The sequence below is a fragment of the Stegastes partitus genome, unplaced genomic scaffold (assembly GCF_000690725.1).
Source record: "Stegastes partitus isolate 25-593 unplaced genomic scaffold, Stegastes_partitus-1.0.2 Scaffold62, whole genome shotgun sequence".
NCBI classification, from domain to species: Eukaryota; Metazoa; Chordata; class Actinopteri; family Pomacentridae; genus Stegastes; species Stegastes partitus.
This window is the reverse complement of record NW_007577793.1, coordinates 842,600-864,230: the sequence shown is the minus strand read 5'-3', so window position 1 is coordinate 864,230 and position 21,631 is coordinate 842,600. Positions and strand designations below refer to the sequence as shown.

The following is a 21,631-nucleotide window of genomic DNA, read 5'->3' as shown; positions in this document are numbered from 1 at the left end:
TCATGATATTTTTTCTAAACCTAACCAAGTAATTTTGGTGTTTAAACTTAACTAAACGTCTAGCATGTAGTTATTGCTGTGTCAACCAAAGTATGGTATTTTCTTACACCATACGACCCAGTTTTAATGCATAAACCTAACAGCAACTGAAAGACTTTAGCTCTTTCAAACTGGAAGCTTTTTTTTTTTTTCATCAGAATTGAGAAAATAAGGTTGAACTGATGTTTAATTTGCTTCAAAATTCTATCTAGTCATTGCTTGACTCATTGCAAACGTTACCCTAATCACTTTCAAAGTTGTATTTTGATGCAGATTTCAACCTGTAGTACATGAAAACTGTGTATGCAGCATGGTGTCAGGGACGCTGGCAGATAAGAGAACAACAAGCAGGCCTTTCATTTCTACAAGAGGCTGGATGCAGCTTTGCCTCGGATAATCACATGACAGCTTGACAGCACGTCTATCTGCTTGATTTCTCCATGACAGGAAATTAAATTACTCCTTCCCTCCAGGTAGGTGCTCTGACACCATCCACCTCCTACCATGTCCAAATAGGTGTGTGTGCACGTATGTGGACTTGATGGAAAATGGCTATCTGCCCTTTGATGTTATGGTTGATTCAGCAGGGAAGAGGAAAAAGGAAACGCTCATCAATATCAGACTGCAGAGACCAACACGATGAAAAGCAGATAAGCAGAGTAAAGAGAAAACAAAATGGAAATTAAAAAAACTATACTGCACACACAACTGTGAGGGATATTAGCACACAACACAGACGTAACTTGCATTCCTCAAGATCGATTAAAGGCGCCTGTGTGTGTCTACTATAACTGAATGCATCTTATTAGCTTTCTAACAGCCTCATTAGCTGTGTCATTACCACCACACACATTTACTAATGTACAATCAGTATAACCATGCTTTTCTTTGGAGGTCCACTCCTGTCCTTGTACACCATAATCCCATATGCTGTCTTTGCACCGTTACAAACTCGAAAAATCATGGACATGCTGATTATAGTGTTTATGATAGCTCAAGTCATTGCCGCTTTGCAACAACTGCCTAATAGCTGCCTATTATTATAAATGCTATTATTTCACATTTCATTTAAACTTGCATTTATTTCATGTGACCACTTTGGGACAGCACAACTAGCTACAAACACATCGCTGACGTATTTTCACCTCACCACAGTGTCCCATTATCTAGTCACAGAGCAACACTGTTTTTTTCATTTAGAGGTGGGTTTGGATCCACAAATCTAATATCCAACTGTGTAATTGATGAAATTTATGAGGAACATTTAGGTAAATGAGTCCAATGGTGGTAATAAACATCAAGTGACCTGTTAAAGTCATGTAAAATGTCCTAATCGACAAGCATTTTTGTCATTGTATCCAATAATCCAAGACCATTATTCACTTTCCTATTGGCACTCTCCAACTCCCGAGAGAAATATCTGGGTATTTAGCTGCCAAATGCATCACTATGTTCAACAGCCAAAAGCTGAACCCAAAAAGAAAGTTGATGAGAGCAGTAAGACTGAACCAAAACAGTGGGTTTGTCACTCAGTGACAACTTAACAGCATATACTATTTGAAATATGTTAGTGTTGCTTTAAACAGTTTTCATATTCAATTTTCTGTACAGCTCCTTGGACAACATGCATTGTTTTTGAATGTGTTCTAAAAATGAATTGGCTTGACTTGACGAGGGGAAAGGCATAATTCCACTCTCAGATTACAGTTTCAAAGCAGAGGTTGTCCTGCCTGTCTGTTCCAGGCTGCACTGTGGGGATTCGTGCCACGTCCAATCAAGCCTAGAGGAACATTTATTGTCCTGTCATGTCAGCTTCCTGTGACAGCATCCACTGAATGGATGACTGCACACACACACACACACACACACACACACACACACACACACACACACCCACACACGCATACACAATCACATATAGTTTTAAAACAGACTTTAGAGTTTTTAGCAGGGGCAAAGCTAAAACAGCTGCTCCAATTCATCAGCTTGCAGGCGGTACACGTCGAACAGTTTTTACTTTTGTACTCGCTCAGAAGCCTTTTTTTTTTTTTTTAAAGAGGATACTTTAAATTTGATCTAGAATTCAAACCCACATCATCATTCCTATCAAACTTCCTACTTTATGAAGATGTGAGTAGAAAAAAATTAAGCATCGTGGGTCATATTGTGCAGACTTCAAATAAGTAGATTTAAAGAAAAACTTATGTCACAGTTAAGATATGTACATCTCATCAAGCAGCTAAAGCAGGACACACACAAAATTTGATTTTCATGCAAACATTTAAAATGCAGAAAAGCAGAGAAAATCTTTTTGTCTCTACTGTACATGTTGTTCTGTTGACAAAAAGCCCTAAAGTAACTCCTGGAAAACCCATTTTCACGTGTCCTAATGAAGCATCTGATCCTATAAAGTATAAAATCAAATGTGCAGATTAATTCTGCTTTAAAATCTTTGCTAACTTTATTTGTAAATCAATTGAACACATATGCAATCCCGGTTTGCATTTAGGTTTGCATTAGACATGTGCCTGGCCTCCATAAAGCCTGAGGTTTACAGGCTTAGCCTTGTTTAATAATTAAACAGTACATTATTCACAGCTGTCAGCAATCTTTCATTTTTGCTCACCTGTCAAAACTACTTAAGTTATTCATTGCCGATGTAGCCTCAATATCAGAATAGTTAATTGGGCATAAAAATCTAACCACCTTCAAAAAAATCAATTTTGGATGATGCATTAGATCCTCTGTGGTCTTTGAAATATCCACAAAGGACAGTCAATAATTCTGAACAAGGTGCCTTTGAAGAACAAGTAACAAGACTTACTTGCTCTTCAAACAACAAGTAGCAGGAGTTAGTTTTGCTCCAACAAAACAGCAGCAAGAGATTATTATTTAGAGATGTGGTTCAAGCTAATTTTCACATACACGCATGACTAATTTTACACCATGTTTCTGGACTTTATTTATGAAGTACTGCATGTTCTTATTCACATCAGTTCCTCCAAGGAAACACACATGGGCCGTAGAATTTGTTTGAAGACTGTAAACAACAATTAGGAGAGTAAAACCAACTCCATGGTGCAGCTGTAGTTTACGGCAAACCGGGCGAGAGCATTTTGCTGTCTTCACCAAATATTCGCAGCACCAGGCTTAAGTCCTCCCAGTGACCCCGAAAAAAAAAAAAGCATGAGTGCAAGTTATGTAAAGTAGTTTCTCTCACAGAAAAGATGAAGACATTTTTTTTTTAAGTCCAAAAGTTATGGGCTGTAGTCAGGGCAGTTTTTTGAATTTAGATCATGGAAACTGGAGGTGCTGAGTCAGACAGTGGATGCCCCTGCTGGCGATTACTGATGATGCTGCTGTTTCCCAGCCACGATCGTGAATAATGGGGATACAGGTGCACTCTATTTCAGGTCTAAAGAGAAAAGCTTGGCTGGAGCCAGGACTAAACACAGACAGATCCCTTAACAAAGCAAAACACTGTAATGAGTGACAAAGCAACCACCGGTCCATTGAGAGCGTTTGTGTTGCAAATGAAGTGATGTGGGTTTATGTCTGTAATGGAGCGTTTTCATGGCTCTGGCACAAAGCCCTAATACACTGCAGTGTATAGATTCACTTCTGTTAGTCTGGCCTCAAAAACACTCCACAGAAGTCTGCCATGGCATTTGATTAAACAGAAGCTGGTAGTGGATACTTTTGGTCCTGTGCAATGTGGGATAGGGTCTCAATGGAGTGGATGTTTTATAATACGTCCCACAGTTTCGCAATCAGTTTCAGATATGAGGAGCTTGGAGGTTGCGTCAACACCTTGGCTTTTGGTCATGTTCCCTGAGACATTCCAAAGCAGTTTTTGTAGTGTGGCAGGGTGCATTTTGGGGTTGGACAGCTCTAGTCAGTGAATGCTGTTGCCATGGAGGGATGTGATTGGTCTGGCAGCACTTTTAGGTGTGTGGTACATAGTCGAAGTAACCACATGACTGTCAGGACCCAAGGTTTCCCAGCAGAACATTGCATTGTAACTTGATGATCAATGTTCTTCACTTCACGAGTCAAAGGTTTTAATGCTTTGGCTAAACAGTGTACATCCATTCATCCATTATCTACACACCACTTTATCCTCTGTAGGGTCATGGGGGGCATCCCAGCTGACTTAGGGTGAAGGCAGACTACACTCTAGATCAGGGGTGGGCAATCCTGGTCCTCGAGGGCCACAATCCTGCATGTTTTAGATGTTTCCCTCTTCCAACACACCTGATTCAAATGATTAGCTCATCATCAAGCTCTGCAGAAGCCTGATAACGATCCCGATCCCCTGCTCTAGATAGTTCAACAGTGTACATTCAAGTGACAAATTATGACATGAGCAAAGGTCATGTGACCTTGTTATGCAGCACCAAAGGCTGTATTTCAAGGAGGGGTTGAAAAAAAAATTGGACTTCAACTGTTTGTTTTCAAGTTTAAAGTGATGGTCAGTGTTGTTTTGGCACCTAAATCTAACCTCTAAGAGTTTAACTGTTTATCTGGGCCTCATCTCCTGCCACTAGTCCCTTTCTATGGGTCATATCAGAGGGTAGGGACAAATAATGCATATTTTCATTGGAGGACATTCTGCTCCTGAACATTAATTAATCAAACAATACAAATCACATGACTGCTTCTTCCTTCTAAACCAGGGTAAATATTTGACTTGTCTCTGTAGCTGCAAAATCACATTAATCCACTGTGTCATATGAGGTAAAAGGGAGAGGTGACGATAAAACAACCTTTTAGAGGACCCATCATTTACAGCTGAGTATACTTTTCTCTGATCACTGTTTGTTTGTTTGTTGTCCCATTATGACTGAGGTAATAAAGAAACAAATAACTTTGTTCAGATCAGCTTGGTTGGGCCGCATACTGCTGCGCCTGCACAATGCAGCCCCTCATTCAGCTTTCAGAGGGGTAGATTGCAAGATGGTTGAAGAAGCAGCAGTGAAGAGGATAATATATGAGATGGAGAGAATGATTCAAAGACGAAGAAAATAAGATTTCCCCACTTGGGAGATGAAGTGAGAAAGTGATCGTCTCCCTCATTTAAGACCCTTTTCAATGCCTCTTTATAGATATGCAAACGCTCATTGGCACACATAAATAACCGAACCCCCACCACTAAACACACACACACTCGTGCAGCCATCCTCGCCCATCAAATATTTATTGAAATATGAACCCCCCGTAGCTGCTTTCCCAAACAGATCTACCATAACAAGCCTTCCCCATCAATGAGCCTATTCATCTCCGCTTAAACATGTCTTCATTTGCCTGATGATGGACAGTAATGACTTTCTCTAATACCCCCAGCACTATGGCAATATTATCCTCTCTCTTCATCTGCCAAAACACTCTCTCTCCCTCCGTCTGTCTCCCTGTGTCTCTCCTGCATGTCAACAGTCATCACCACAGATCTGTCACCGATTCGCCCATTACCTCCCCCACCACAGTATAGTGAAGGGAGCTGTATTAAACGGAAGAAAAAAAACAACAACATAGGTTATACATCGAGTCTGCATTTTTAATGAAATTAGCAAGACAGTTGAGTGTAATTGGCCAGAAAGCATTGAGGAGGCGCTTTAAATGCAGCAAAAGGCTTCAGTGTGGAGTGCTGAGGTGACAAATAGCTGTTTTTCTCAGGGTTTAATGTTGTCAGAAGACTAATTACTCAAATGTTTGTTGATTAAGAACATTTTGCAGGGCTGTTTATATTTAGTTCTACTGGACTGATTTATTGTGGATGGAAGTGAAGGGCAAGAGTTTTTAACATCTTAAAACCAAATTCTTTCTACAAAAGGTTGTAGAAAGTTTTGGTAATTGGGGTTCCATTTACTCAGCATAATAGTTATTTTTGTTGAACAAATTGTCAGAAGTATCTGGAAAATGTGTAGATTTGTGTCAAATAAGATAACCTAGACTCTTAGAATTCCTTTTACTCTAAGCAGCATGATTGTGATTACTATAGTATGTAGTCCCTCCCAAGGAAAGCCCCCTGATAAATCCTCTTTGTTTTATTACAGCTGATATTTAAAAAGAAAAAAAAAATGCAGGATGTGACAATTGACTGCACTTGTAATTAGATGTAGGTCAGTGATTTAATTATTTCATGGACACCTTCCAGAGGGGTTGGCTTCACATTTACAACCGTTTAAAAAAACAAAAATCAAATTGCCTGTTTACGATATGGAAAAACAGTTGGGCGCCACAAGAGATCGTCTGACACACTTCTCTATGGAGAGTAAAACAGTCTGCGATAAAGGAAGAGAGAGCGACAGAGAGAGAGACTGAGGGAGAGGACGAGGAAGATGCACGCCTAAGGCCATCTGAGCTTCAAATAAAGTAGGTTACAATGTTACAGTAATCTCCCAAATCCTGGCAACACACACTGTTTGTCTGTGGCAACACTTAATGGACACATTAGCTGTTACTCATTTTCATTCCAGAGTTGTTTGACAAGATTTCTGTTTGTTGATATCAGTTATTTTCTCTTTTGTTCTCTGTCCATAATTTTCAAGTTTATACCTGAAGATACTCGAGCGCTAAAATCCATCTCCATCACAGGTGTAATTTTCCCTGCACTTCATAACAACCCCATTTCACATTGTAAAAGGATCAGCCTTTCCTTTGTCTTTACATCAGTCTTTATCTCTCTGTTACCATGTTTGTCTGTCTGTAATTCTAGACAAAGCAAGCAAACAAGAAAAGCATTTTACACTACATTTGTTTTACATTAAATTGAAATGTACATGCAGTTGGTGGCTGTGTCTTTCCACTTCGTATGCATTGTTGTTTCTGGATAGCGAATTGCCAGCGAGAAAATCACTTTAAACTGCACAAAAACATGCACCTTTATGAATCATTCAAAAGCATTTAGTGACACTGTAGTCAAGCATGCGTGCATCCCTCTTGTCCTTGACCACAAACCGACATTTATTCCATCCTCTCACTATTCTTTCACCTTCCTCTTACATGTCATCATCTTTTAAACATTACAACTCTCTACATCTTTTGTGCTGACTGCACCCATCACTATAAGTCACATTTCTAAACTCTGAAGGTCTTTGAAGGGATCAGATTTCCCAAAGAAACAAGTGCTGCTTGTTCACTTTTTGTCTAATAGCCAGCGCTGACTAGTTTTTTTTACCTTCTCCTCCTCATCTTCAACCACAGATTCCTAGAGATTCTTTGACACATGCTGACTTTGCATCATTTGCAGGAGTAACTGGGCCAAACTTAGAAGTCTGCGTGTAAGTAGCAGAAAGAAGTGAGAAAGAGGCAATAGAGTGACGTTTGTTTGACATATACATTTATCATTTGTAATAGCAAATTGTAATCATATATGCGCATAAAATCTTCTATTGGTAAAAAGGCTGCAGCGCTAATGACTTCACTTGCGAGGAAAAGAGGGCCATCTGCAGATAATTATCATGTTATGTGGACTAATTATCTCTCCATATTTAATTGGCTGAGTAATTAAGACAGGGACTGCATTGATTGAAAAAAGGAAAAAAAAAGATAAACAGAGCTGCTGAGATACCAAGTTTGAGGCACTTTATTCCAGGGCTGGGAAGCCGAGCAACTCATACTATAGTGATAAAGCATTTCTGTGGTATTCAATACATTGCAAAGCAATCTTTCAAGATACATCACAATATCTGTGTAACTAAAGAAGAAAAAATACCCACTAAAAAGCAAATAGCAGGAATTATGTATTTATTTGCTACACTGAGGTGTCAGTGTATATGTGTATTGCCATTATTATTCATTATTCATTATTCATAGATGCATTTATTCAATATTCATTATTATTATTCATAATAACAATTTATTTTAAAAACGTTTTAAATCAGTTAACTTTCTAATTTGCTTTCCTCCCACTGTCCAAGGCTTCCATCACATTCATCTTGTCAGTTTCTTTTGCCGTCGTTCCTTTGGTAAGCGCCACAAGGACTCATGAAGTAGTGACTCTGGCAAGGCATACTGGTGGAGAAATCTACTTAGAGTGCCTTCATCAATAGTATCGATATTTGGCAGCAGCGTATCAATAATGTATTGCAATAGGAAGTGATATGATACACAGTCATGTTAATGTTTTGTCCCACTCCTACTTTAGTCACTTATATTGACAAAGTTGAATTAAGAGAGCAGAAAATTCTGTAATGTCCAATTAGATGTAACTGTTTTGTCGGCTTCTGCAGTTATGTCCACCACATGAACATGTGTAAAAGCTGAAGAAAAGGCTAAAACTAAAGAGACAAAAAATGTACAATAGAGAGAGCAAGCGCGAGGCACTGATAAAACTGATAGATAGATAGATAGATAGATAGATAGATAGATAGATAGATAGATAGATAGATAGATAGATAGATAAGACATGAGAAGAGAAGAGAAGAGAAGAGAAGAGAAGAGAAGAGTGCAAAAGGGGAGAGAAAAAAGCAATATATTAAAGTTGATGATGATGTATAGTGATAAGCTGTCTTTCACCTGCTTCCCTTCAGTTTCTGACCTTTCCTTGGCCTTTCCTTGATTCTATTCCACACATAATTCCCTTCTTTGTCAAGTAGAGGGAACAAGGGGAAAAACTAATACCCTGTTGACTTGATACTCACCTGAAACACAGTCTGGCTGTGAAATGATGCTATGTTAAAAGATCGTGAGAATCGTGACTAATTTATTGTTAGCAATACAAAAAGCATCCGTGTTACTACGGCAACAGTGTCATGTAGATAAAGATCTAGAAATCAGCTTAAATAGCAATCAGAGTTCAGTCATTCTGTATTTTTCTTAATGCCAACCGACTGAAAAACTGGATCTAAGCAATTTGATTCAGTGTCACGTTTACTGTTCAAACAACCTTTATGCACAAATGTGTTTTAATCTAGTATTAGTTCCCAGCATATGCACTATTTACTCCTCTGAGTAAAGTTCGCTAAAAATCATAGTGCACAACTGCTTTAATTAAAAAGCATTGAACCTTTGTAATTAAAATGTGTAATAATACATTTCCAGCTTGTTCAGTTGGACAAATTGGTTTGGGGCTGAGTGTTGCACACAAGGTAGAGGAGTACTGACAAATGGACTCATTCATTGTTGGTTTTGGTCTTTAAGGAGATTTGTGGACAATGAGAGGAATATTACTCTTCACACTGCATCTTAGCAAATAAACCAACGCTGGTAAAATTTTCTGACCTCAAGTTCTCCATGGTATTTCACGTACTGCAGTGAAGACTGCAGCTCCAATACACATTCATTCACTGTTTTGTTCCATTAAAAAACAAATTGATACTAAAATCCCAACCACCATTTTTGAAAAATCTCTTGAGAAGAAAGCAGTCTGTATATGCGTGTGGTTGTGTATAGGCAACTGTGCAGTCATGCGTGCATGCATACATAAATACATTTGCGTATATGTGGGGACATGCGCTTAACTGTACATGCATTTGCATCTGCTTGCATGCATGTGGCTACCTGTGTGTGGAGCTAAACTGTTTCTATGAACTAAGCAGCAATCTCAGCAGTGGGGCTATTTCATGCCTATCAAAGCCTGAATGCTGAGTGGGTGGAGGATGGGGGTGAAGGAGTGATTGGGGGAGCTCTCAAAGCCTACATCCAGGCAGAGCAATGCAGCAGCCTGTGTATGGGAGTAATATAAAAGCTGTCACCTAGCAAGCCGAGCGAGATAACACTGCCAATGGGACCAGCAGGAAGCACACTTTCAGCCAATCAGACTTTTGACACTTTCACAGTTGCAGCTGCAACATATATTGTTACAACAGCAGTAATGGAGAGCGTGGAGAGATTTGTGGCGGTGCCTTTGTCCACATATGCACATGTGTGTTTATGATATGGCACTGGCTAATACAGAAATGTGATGGTTTATCTGTATCCATTTTGTGCACCAAGTGAACTGCAGCACACATTAATCGTCACATGTTGAGGCATAAAGTACAACTTGTGTTACCACAATCAGGAAAATCGTATTTAATTTTTTTTTGTCAAGAATAAGAGAATTCAACACCTTATTGTACCGTATTAAACATTGAACTTTGAGACAGAAAAGAAAAATGAGAGAACATTAGGCTCTTGTTTTCTTCTCTTCATGCAACTCCACAGAAACTAACCTAGACACGAGGAGAAATTTCAACTCTCTGTCCAGGGACATAATAAAGAACTTACAGTGTGCTGCCATTTTCCCCCCTACGGTAAAAACATACCACCCAGGGCCAAAATGCATCATTATGTAGCCACTTCCATCTCTTCAGCTCTGTTTAAAAAGAACTGCAGTCCTTGAGGTCTCATTGTTATGACATATACACACATACCTCTTGATTTTTCTCCTGAGGAAAATCTACATTGAGTTACATATGCAAAATGCTAATTACCCACAATTAGCTTCATACTCACAGAGACAAGCTGGGCATGTATTTGCACGCATTACAGTAAATGGTGGTACATAGTGGTGGTTTTGTCATGAATTGGATTTCAACAGTGTTTAAGGCGATTCCAGTGCAAACACATATGTGTGTATATGTCAGTAAACATCATTAATTGTGCGTACGTGTTACAGACACAGTTTATTAGCTGCGGAAGGACACAACCAAGCTCAACCCTATGTGCGCCTGCAGTGACTCAGAGTGGCTGCGTGGGCTAAAGGATCCTCACATTTCAGGCTTGAATCATGCTGCCAAAGTCTCTGATCTATTTGTTGTCAAGTGGCCTTCCTGTTCCGCTACAGTCAGAGGCTGACTGGCTTCCTCAGCGATGTAACCCCAGAGCATCTGAGAAAGGAAAGCAATTTGCACAAACCAAGATCCATAACACTACAGAGTCTTTTTTTGCCAGACAGTCAGGTAATTCTGTCATTCAGTCCTATTACTTTTCCCTCGGCTTTCTGTTGCAACTATTGAATCAAGTTAATACCCATCATTCTCAAACACTGCCCCACCTGCCTTTCACACACATATACACACACACAAATCAATTTTCCTTCAATTTCAGAGGTGCAGATTGGAGACATTTCAAGCCGCTGCCAAACAATATATATGAGGGACATTTGGCAGAAGATTATGATATTGTTGTGGGGATCGGCAGCAATTTCAAGTGCAGACTGGGGACAAACTTTAAGACGGAATGCTGACAAAATAAAATTGATTACTTTCTGCAAGGGTTGAAACTTGTATTTTTTAGTGTGCAATCTTTTTGTTTTGTAAAACTCTGCTGCGATGTGGAAGTTAAAAGTCTTAGAGTCAAGTGTCACTTCAGGGTTAACTCCTTAACATTAACAGTGGCACAAAGTGTTAGAAAACCAAGATTCATTATGTTTTTCTGCACTTCTTCATATTTCAAACCACCAGCTAAGTAGACCAAGCTACATGGACTCAACACAGCAGTGTTTCAGAACATTACAACATTATTTAGTGTACTTAATTTGAGAAGAAAAGAAAATCATTGTGTTCTTCTTAGTGCATGAGAACAAATAGCTCTGGTTTAATTTCCCCAAACCTCAACTGTGGACCTAGATGACTCAGAGCCTGGAGGCAAAACAAAACAAATACCAAATGAGTTTCTTCGAAGATCCCACATTCTCCTTCAGCAAAGACTGCACCCACACACATGCACGCACGCACACACTGCTTGAAGGCTGTACAGTTGTGATGCAATCTTATATTAATTGTTATGTGATTCTGCACCATAACCATGATTATATTAAAAAGGTCTCTTTGGCTTGTACACTGTTAAATTAGTCTTGCTTCTAAACTGAAGGAGAAAAAAAAATGAAGGAATGATGCAGCAACAGGAAAACAGACAAACTGACCAACTGACCTTCATTTTGTCATAGTAGTAAAAAATGCAGTCAACTACATAACACAAACACAAACAATGCGCTTGCAAAAGAAACAGAGTGATTGAGCCTCTGGTCTCCAACCACAGCAAATGTATTGATATGTGACAGACTGAAACAATTAAAATATACAGTGTTAATTAAAAACATCAAAGATTTCAGTGACAACCAGCAGGGACTCATAACACTGCCTGATATATGCAGTAATCTTTTTCATTTGGTTCATACATCACCCTAAAATGTACACAACATCTCAAGCCTTTGACCAATATGTGTGTGTGTGTGTGTGTGTGTGTGTGTGTGTGTGTGTGTGTGTGTGTATGTATGTATTTGCCCGTTCATTGTGGAATTACACCATCTGTTCTGTGAACACAAACACGGACAAAAATGATATTGTTTATATCTGTATTCACAAAGATTCAAAAGATATTAATGTTTTCTAATGTCATTAAATTATTTTATTTTGTCAGTGTTTCTGGCTCATAACTGTTACCAGCAGGCCTCGCACTTCAGGTATAAATATAAGAGCGATACTTTACGCACAATATAGGCTACCAAACAACGTTTAGGATAGTTTATGCATGAGTGCGTGTCCGTGTGATTGAGTGATGCTTTGCTTTAGTGCCTGTCAATGTACATCAAATGGATGTATGGAGACGGTACATTTCTTATCGTGAGTAATCCACTGTTATTGATATCATGACCTTGTATTTTGAAGTGAGGATTTATATCCCTACGTGCCTGGATTTAGTTATGTAATGTGGTTTTTCAATGTCATATGCATATAACTCTAGAGATTCTTTTGTAAAGGCTAAAGCTCTCGGCCAGAATAGGAAGCTTGCCGATCTGCGCTTCCACTTATATGAACAACTGGTCAGACAATCTGCTGGATGACGAAGAAGACGTGATGTAATGTGACTTTGCATGTCGGGCCAAATTAGTATGCATTTAACTGTTATTTGTTGGCTGAAGATTGTCGTGGATTTTGTACTTCACAGGATTTTGAAACTTACAGCCACAGCAGATTCACAATGGATTAAAAATAAAGATGCCATTTGCAACATTCACTAACATCGGACTCAGAAAAACACTAATCCAGTTTAAATAAGGATTAGCACGTCTGTCCGCCTGAAGCCCTCCTGCAACTAAATGAGGAATTAACAAGCTTCTGACAAAATAAACTTTCACACTGTGACATAAAGTAATATATGGAAAAGAAGTCATATAGGGTATTTACATCTTTAAACATAAATCTTGATTCAAACACTCAGCCAAAAACATGCACCCCTACCAGAAGACATGCAATCAGATCTACTTAAACCTTAAGTCTCAAGCACTGCTAGCAGTGAGTGAAGACATCCCCTTAATACAGGCAGACTGGAGTTCAGCCACTTACAGTGATGACTTTGCATTGCGCATGATTAAGATTTACAAATTAGACGAGACAGGGAAGTGCGCCAGACCAACCGGCTGCAAAATCAAAGTCAGCAGAACTTTCTGTCTGAAGTCCAAAAATATGTCTGCCTGCTAATGCCACCTGAACAGCATCTCTGCGGTTGTGAAGAGAAGCACAGGGTTAATCTGTTTGTCTGTGCTGAAACTCACTGCTGAGCTGCTGAGAGGAGAGCTGGCCAAGGACAGACCAACGGGAACCAACTGAGGCAGCAGCCAACTCAGAGATAGTGTTAGCAGTCTTGTCACCAGAAGATTGAAGGTTCAAACCCCTGAAGAAGTTGGGATCATGCAAGTGAGAACCTGGAATGAATATCCTCTCAGTAATCACTGTCAATTCCACTCGAGAAAGGTTGTGTAAATATAAAGTAGTATTCAAGGTAAAATTACATAGTTTATTTTTCTTTCAGCTGTAGACAACTCATTGAAAATGGACAGATCACAAAAACCTGCTATGAAGCTGTAACAAGAGACTTTTGTGATGCTGTTCATGCTTCTGTCCATTAGCGACATGTTCAGTTAATCCTGATGGGTCATTAAATACACTAATTAGGACTTCAGTCAATAAAGAGATTAATGTCTAAACATGCACACACTGAGAGCCATTCACACACAGCACAGTGAGGTACGTTCAAACACACACAGGCACGGAGAGATGAAGCCACGCATGTATTCACAAAGTTGCTTTTGTCACTCCGATTTCTTTTCTTGTCATGAGCTCATGAAATCATACTGAGTTGCAATCACAAACTAATTATGTTTGAACAAAATGACACAATAATTTTGCACACATTCACTGCACCGGTCGCTTTTTGGAAAATGAAAAGCAGTTTTACACAAAGTGAAAGCAGGAAAACATACATGAAGATCTAAATTGCAATCCACAACTAACAACGCAGTCTAATGAAAACATAACATTTGGGATCATACATCATGTATGGAAAACTTGTAGGCTATGCTATGCTGTATGAAAAGTTAATTAGTTTCAAATTTAGCTTGTTTTAATTATTTCATTATGGTTAGTAGTAATTCATTCAATAATTCAAATGACTTTACATTCAAGGATTCAAGGATTGAAGGATTCAAGGTCTTTATTGACCACAAGCACAGTCATGCACGGTATAACGCGCAGTGAAATGCTTTGCGTACCTGTTCCACACTGAAACAATATTAAGAGATGAATAAAAATAAGAATAAACACACAAGAAATATATATATACATATATATACACACACATAGGGAGAGAGAGAAAAAGGGATAATCAAAAGAAATCAAATTTTCAAATTTTCAAACAGTGCAAAAGGAGATGGAATAAATAAAGAAAATAATAATGCTATATACATGTATATATACAAAGTGCAATGTGACCAGTTTGATTGTCTACATGAAGTTATTTCCATTAGTTTGGGAGCCTCAGTGGAAGTAGAAAACCCAAACCCTTACAGTTTCTGTCTATTCATCTAAAATATTCACAAATGAAATAATGCATACTGTACACAGACATAATATTAAAATATCATCACAAGACTATCAGGAATTGCTTGGTGCAAAGGCAACATCCCCACTGTGCCATTTCAGAGGGACGTGTATTACAGCCAGTGAGTCTGAGAATAATAGTGAGAGACACATTGGAACCACTTACACGTCCTCCTATTAAAGTGTACTAATTTATGCAGCCGATAGCAGGGAAACTATCTTGAGCCAATGACTATCCGACAATGAGCTCAGGCCTCGTATTAATTATTTATTTAACAGATAAGCATTTCTTTCATGTGCTGGGTCATGGTCGTCACTTTAGAGAAGCAAGATCTCAAACCGGCGCACGACTGAATGAATGGGGCGGGGGAAGAATCCACTAGGAATCCTTTAACGGAGCACTGAGTAATTACACTCAACAAATGAAAAGATGCCAGTGGTGAAAGGAAAGCACAGTGGGAAGGAAAACTAATGCATGCTGAAAAAATAAAACAAATAATTACCACAAGTGGGGCAGTGACTGCAATATAAAAGAATGTATATGAGAATATCTAAGGCTTCTACTGATTTTTTTCTTGCAGACTAACATTTAGTTGTTGTTGGTCTGAATTGGAAAACAGACAGCTGTGTAATTGTTTCAGATTCCAGTTAAGAAAACCACTATAAGTATCTGACAGGTGCTGTGTCTCACGAGTACATTCACTCGCTGACTTTTCTTGATGACTTTTAATCCAATCTACCTCACATTTGACCGGTGTACTGCTGAGGCCATAAGATAATGGATGTGACATTGTTTGGATGTGCAACTCTTGATAAATATAACAGATGCATACGCTTTCATGCACACGTATGTTTTCAATGACGTCCACAATAGGCCTTCGTCATCTGGGAACTATAAACCGCACACAACATATTACTACCTGATTTGAAATTGTTTTGGACGCTATCTTTAGAAACGATCAGCTGTCCCACTATTCATTTTATCAACACGGTGGTTATGTCCAAGCAAGCGACTAATAAAAGCTGAGTTTCTATTCGACTACTGAGCAATGGAAATCCAAATCAGCAGTGTATTTACTGACATTTCCTATTCTTCCTGTGATGAATGACTTCAATCACACACTCATGCTGTAAGTTACAATCAGCCTGGTCCAAACAGGCACGTTTGGAACAGGCACTACACTGCTGAAATAAATAAGGGGACCGTAAATGAATACTATTACCCGCATAGAATCATAAATATGGATTCAGTATCTGATGGAACTGTGCTTCAGCATGTGTGCCGGCATCACTTGACCATAGCATCATTACTCATGGCTGCACAGCGCCAGAGATGGAGACACTTGCCATCTGAAGAATCCTGACTAGAAATTTCTGTGAGGAAACATCCAACCAACCGTGTTGTCACGCTGACTCTGGCATGGTGCATAGTTGAAGTATAACCTGTGGTGCAAAAAATACTTATGCATAACCTTTAAACTTTATTTTGGGACAAAGTCACTAAAGTTAATAGCATTTTTGATCAGATTTTACTGGTGATTTTATACATGCAGTTATTATGCATGTATAAACTATTATTTATGCCCCAGTGAACATTAAAATTACAGTTATGGGTCTTTGCAACAACAAAACCAGTGACAGGTAAAGTGAATAACATTAAAATGCCATGTTCTGCTTGGAAACTTTGGCTGATGGTATTCATGTGGACGTTTCTTTGACATATATGCTCCACCTAAGCATGGTTCCCGATCAAGCACAGCCCCCACCTTCAATGGCGGCGGCTCTCCTCCAGGACAGCGACCTGCTTCATACCTCAAAAACTGCTCAAGAATGGGTTAAGGAACACAACCATGGTTTTGACTAGACCTCCAAACTTTCCAGAACCCAATACAATTGAGCATCAATGACAACCCTTACCAAGCCCTACACTGCAATCCAAAATATCCAAAAGAACTGCTGCCAATCTTGCAGTGCCAGACACCACAAAACAATCCCACAGGTCCTTGTTAGCACTGTTGCCCTCCTGTTGGGGCTTCTGCAAGGTCTATCTATGCCTGTGCCTCAAAATGTAAATTAGTCATAAATTTCCATCTCTCTGTGTTTTGGAATTTCTTACACAGTTCTTATTACAAACAACACTCGGCTCCTAATAGACATTACACTCTATATATAGATACATACGGTTCTGTCTTTGAGGCGGTGGGACAGTAGCATGTTTGTCCAGTCATTTTCCACCTGCTGGTAACTACTTGGGTGGTTATCTTTAGTGCTCATCTAAATCCTTGTGGGGATAAAATACTTTTGCATCTCTAAAACAGAACAACAAATATGTGCTTGCACTGAGGGCAGATTTCTTTTGTACCAAGAGGATGGTACAAGGATGTGCAGCGGTTGAGACTTAGACTCTGGAATCTCCCCACCCATAGATCCAGATCAGATGTGAAATCCTGTTTGTATAAATGAAATAACATAATGCTTCTGTGTTGATTCCATGTATATTTGTCAACTCTGAGTCTCATGAACACAGTTGTATTAAAATGTGTGAAGTTGTACGTTCAGTCTATGTGGCTTTAGCTAAGCATGGTGGAGATGAACATGAGCATTAGTTCAGATTTTGGTTTCACTTAAGTTCATCCTGTACTTTTCTGCTGGCCATTAAATGCCAACATATTGCATCTCCTTCTAGCTGTAGAAACATATGGCTTGTACAACATACTCATTAAAACATATGTTTAATGCTCGTTTCACCTTGTTGCTGTGCTCTTATTCTCACTCACGATAGACCACATCTGGATTCATGGAAGACGACTGAGGCTCACATTTTGAAGCAGGTGTCGTTTCTCATGCAAGTTCGTTATTACACGAACCTGCGCACACAAATTCAATTAAAAGTCTCCGGAATTTGGCCGAATAGCTCCAAATGTCTGATGTGAGTCTGCCATAGCAGTACATCTGCTTCTTTAAATGCGTGACCCAGGACAGAGAGAACTACTTACCATGAAGAATGAAGCATAATTGCTGTGTCTTGGGGTAAACATGGACTGTAGATAATTAGATCCCAATCTCTTTCACTACTTTCCCAGAAAAAAAGAATATAAATAGCTGTGTTTGCCCTTTTTTGACCTTGTTTAAGACTCTTTTTCCGTAAAGACACTGTTGCTGTTGAAGCTGGCACGTGCAAACAGTCAGACGATAGGAGAATATTTCAAGTCTAATGGGCTGCAATATTGTTTAGGGGTCTTCCATCGTGAGAAAAGCTGTAAGTAAAATAGGTAACTTTGACACACAAGGAAACACAATTAAAATGCATGCACGAACAGCCATAAAAACTCATGGACGCAAACCCAGACATACAAACACTATTTAAAAGTTGTACATAAGCACACAGTCACGATTACATGCACATTAGCAGACAGATCTTAGTGAGTCAAGCATATATTTTTACAAGCACACACGCCCACTCCAAGCACAACATAGTACTGACACAAACACATTCACAGACCCGAGCGGGGAGATTGAATTAAATGTAGTCGTGTGATGTGGAGAAAAGTCGAAGGCAGCACATTTTCTGGCTATCAGAGTGTATGTTGGGGGAGCTGCAGTGTGTGGGACACGATCAATAAATCCTACAGAACAACAGACCAGAAATGCTTCGATGGATTTTCTCTAAATTACTGCTTTATAGACTTGACTGCATGCACACATAGCACGGACATAGACACAGATACACACACAGACATAAACAGTGCAAACAGAAACATGCATTTCCACTAAAAGGCCCCCCCACACACACACATATACACACATTCTGTACTGTAAGCATGCAGCCAGTTAGAATGAACAGTTTAATAAATGTCATAAAACTGCTGTGGACCATAAAAGGTGTAAAATACTGCCTCTTCCAGGGGAGAGTCAAGCCCTGCTGAGTCTATGTACTGCATATTATTATTACTTATTGCCATTTTAAGGTTGTTATCCCTGCATCATTTACAGCTCTACAAAAAGTCTGAATACAACAAAATCGAAGTGAGCTACCTTTATTATTTACAGCGTTTTTAATAATCATATAAAAATGTCTTCTCAGGGCCATCATTAAGGCTCTGTAAATCAATGGTGTCTGCCGGGAGATGGTGAGAGAAAGAGGTTTTGTTTTCATGAAGGAAAAAGCAGGTGCAGCCTTTCAGAGCGCAGAAGGTGACAGGATGCCAGAGTTCAGACTCCAATAATACAGTTTCTTTTCTATGATAGGTTTTTTTCTGGCAGCATTGATAGAGTTTTCTGCATGTTTGCTTGCTTATTGTGTTTGTCCAGTGGCACACAATCAGTCATTGGAAACTCTTTTTTTTTAATTTTCAAGGATCGATGTATGCTGTACATTCTTTATTTTTTTTAATCATAATGCTCTAACATATGTTACAATGTGCAAGGTGACATTTAGACTTCACCGTCAACCAAAGCAGTTCAAATCAGCCCAAGTTGCTGCTGCATGAAAACTAAATCCCTTCAGGGATCAACAAATGTCTTCAGCTCTCTGATTCAATTCGAGAGTGAATAAAGGTTAATCAAACAAAGCGTATCTTAAATGAATTGTAACAGGATGACCTTTGCTGAACTACAGTTGGATTTACAATAAATGTACGGATTTAGCAATGCAAACAAAGCACTTTCCAAATCAAGCATGTGGAACCACCAGCACAAGACTGACTGACAGGCCTGGACTCTTATGCAACCAGTACTGTATGTGCATTCCTGCAGTAGCGATTATGACACAGCCATAATTAAACCATCTGAAGAACTACTGAATAATACCACCCCCAGACACAGTGGAAAGAAAACATGTCCAGGTCTTATTTTAGTGCACTTCATTAAGGGCCTGCCTTTGACATGACATTCAATGACTTTAGTCTGATTAAATGCCTCAAACTGAATTCAAAACACAAAACACATTGTCAATTTTTTTATTTAAACATACAAAGTGTATGTTTGTCACTCAACCTTGCATGTAAACCGTGAATTAGCTCAAGTAGAATCTGACCACACTAAGAAACTCTTGCTTCTTTCTGCATTATTCACAGCACAGCATCACTGCTCGCTCAGCCGTGCACCACACTGCAGCAGCCTTGCTCAGTTTCCACCTTGTTACCTTAAAAGAATCTCTCCTTCCATGTCCTGGGTGTGGGCTTTTTGGTCTCGTTTAAACTCTTTTTAGGCTTTTCCCCTGTGAGACAAATTCTTTCTTTCTTATAATCTTAGTTTTAGCTTCTTTTTTCTTTCTTCTCTTTGCCATCAAATGTGTGGAAAGAGGCTGAGAAGAAAACAGAGCAATATATAAAGAAATGAAGGAAAACACAACTCCTGGCTTCATTGAAACTGCAGAAGACAAGCATTCTGTCAATTTGACATCGACTTCAGTGGTACTCTGTTAACCAGTAATCAGATTACATCACATGTTCGGCCACTTGGTGTTTATCTTCTCATTAGATCAAAATACAAGGATGTTCCAGCTCTAGTGCTGCCAATGTCTGTGTAAATACCTGTGTAGATGTAGGATTGTGTACTTTGATATTATTCTACTCTTCTAACACTGAGTGCTCTCAAAAAATATACATGCATAAGATCACACCAAAGTAATCTGAGTAATAGTTGTATAGATTGAGGTGTGAGTCTGTTCAGTTACATATGCACAAACCTTTTTTGTTTTTTTTTAAACTTAAGTCCTGTTTTTACTTTCTATAATGAGCTACTGTCATCAATTTTACTTGATCCTACTAAAAAAAAACAAGACTAATATTCTCATTATGCTGCACATTATCTTTCTGCTGAGGTACAAAAATGTATCTGGTCTGACTGCATCTGCTGCTGATCTAAGAGAGGACAAGTGTAAGGGGTAATTACAAATAGCAAGTAAATGTGGTTCAGCCAGATATGCCCTCAGGGTGAGGTTTATGTGTACAAGTGTATTTGTATTTGCCAGACGTTTCATGTCACACTGCATCTTTATTAAGTTCTCAAGGAGTAAATGTGATAAATTAGGCTTCAGATGAGAAGTGCTTGCTAAGTGATATAAGAGAACAGTAGCATACAGGCTGGCTCGGCACTAATGAACCCAAAATCCTTTTCTAAACACAAAATGACACCATTAAAAATGTAATCTCTACTAGGGTTCTGCTGACCTCTTTGCTTCTTTAGTTTCTCTCGTTCTCTCATACAAAAAAAATGTGAGCAAAATTTAAATTATCATCAGACTCTAAGAACATTGCAATTATTTTTCTAAATTTCACATTTACACATAAGCATGCTGTATATCACACATTATAGCAGAAACTTCAACCCATTTTGATAACAGCAGAAAACATGGGAAGAAAAGAGATGGAAGCACAAAAAACTGGGGATAATTACTGTAGAACTATAGTAGCAGGAGAAAGGAAGGGGGTCATTCACTACAGCTACAATTAGCAAAGTGTTGGAGTGTGTTGCCATGCAGATGTATGCAGAACTAATCACATGTTTCCTCAAAGGAAAACAAGCTGCATACACTGCATGCTGTCGACTCACGCTAGCAGAGCTGGAGATACCGTATGATGGAGGGATGGAGAGATGGACTGATGCAGAGATGAAAGGAGAAATGAACCTGTAAACAAAGCCTTTTGAACTACACAGTAGTTCAGGCATGAAAACCACACTAAAGCATCTCCTCTTTCCTTAAAAAAAACACATGGTTCTGTTTTTGTCTTTGACGAGTGTAGTTTCTGCATAATTTTGAAGAAGGGATGGCTCATTCAGCCCCA

The 21,631-nt window shown here is 39.0% G+C and overlaps 1 protein-coding gene across 2 annotated transcripts in view; it reads right to left on the bottom strand.

The window, feature by feature from the left end:
- The window catches only part of kcnab1a (potassium voltage-gated channel subfamily A regulatory beta subunit 1a), a 121,846-nt gene that overhangs the window by 41,762 nt on the left and 58,453 nt on the right, over positions 1-21,631 (bottom strand). The gene's annotated exons all lie outside the window — the stretch shown is intronic.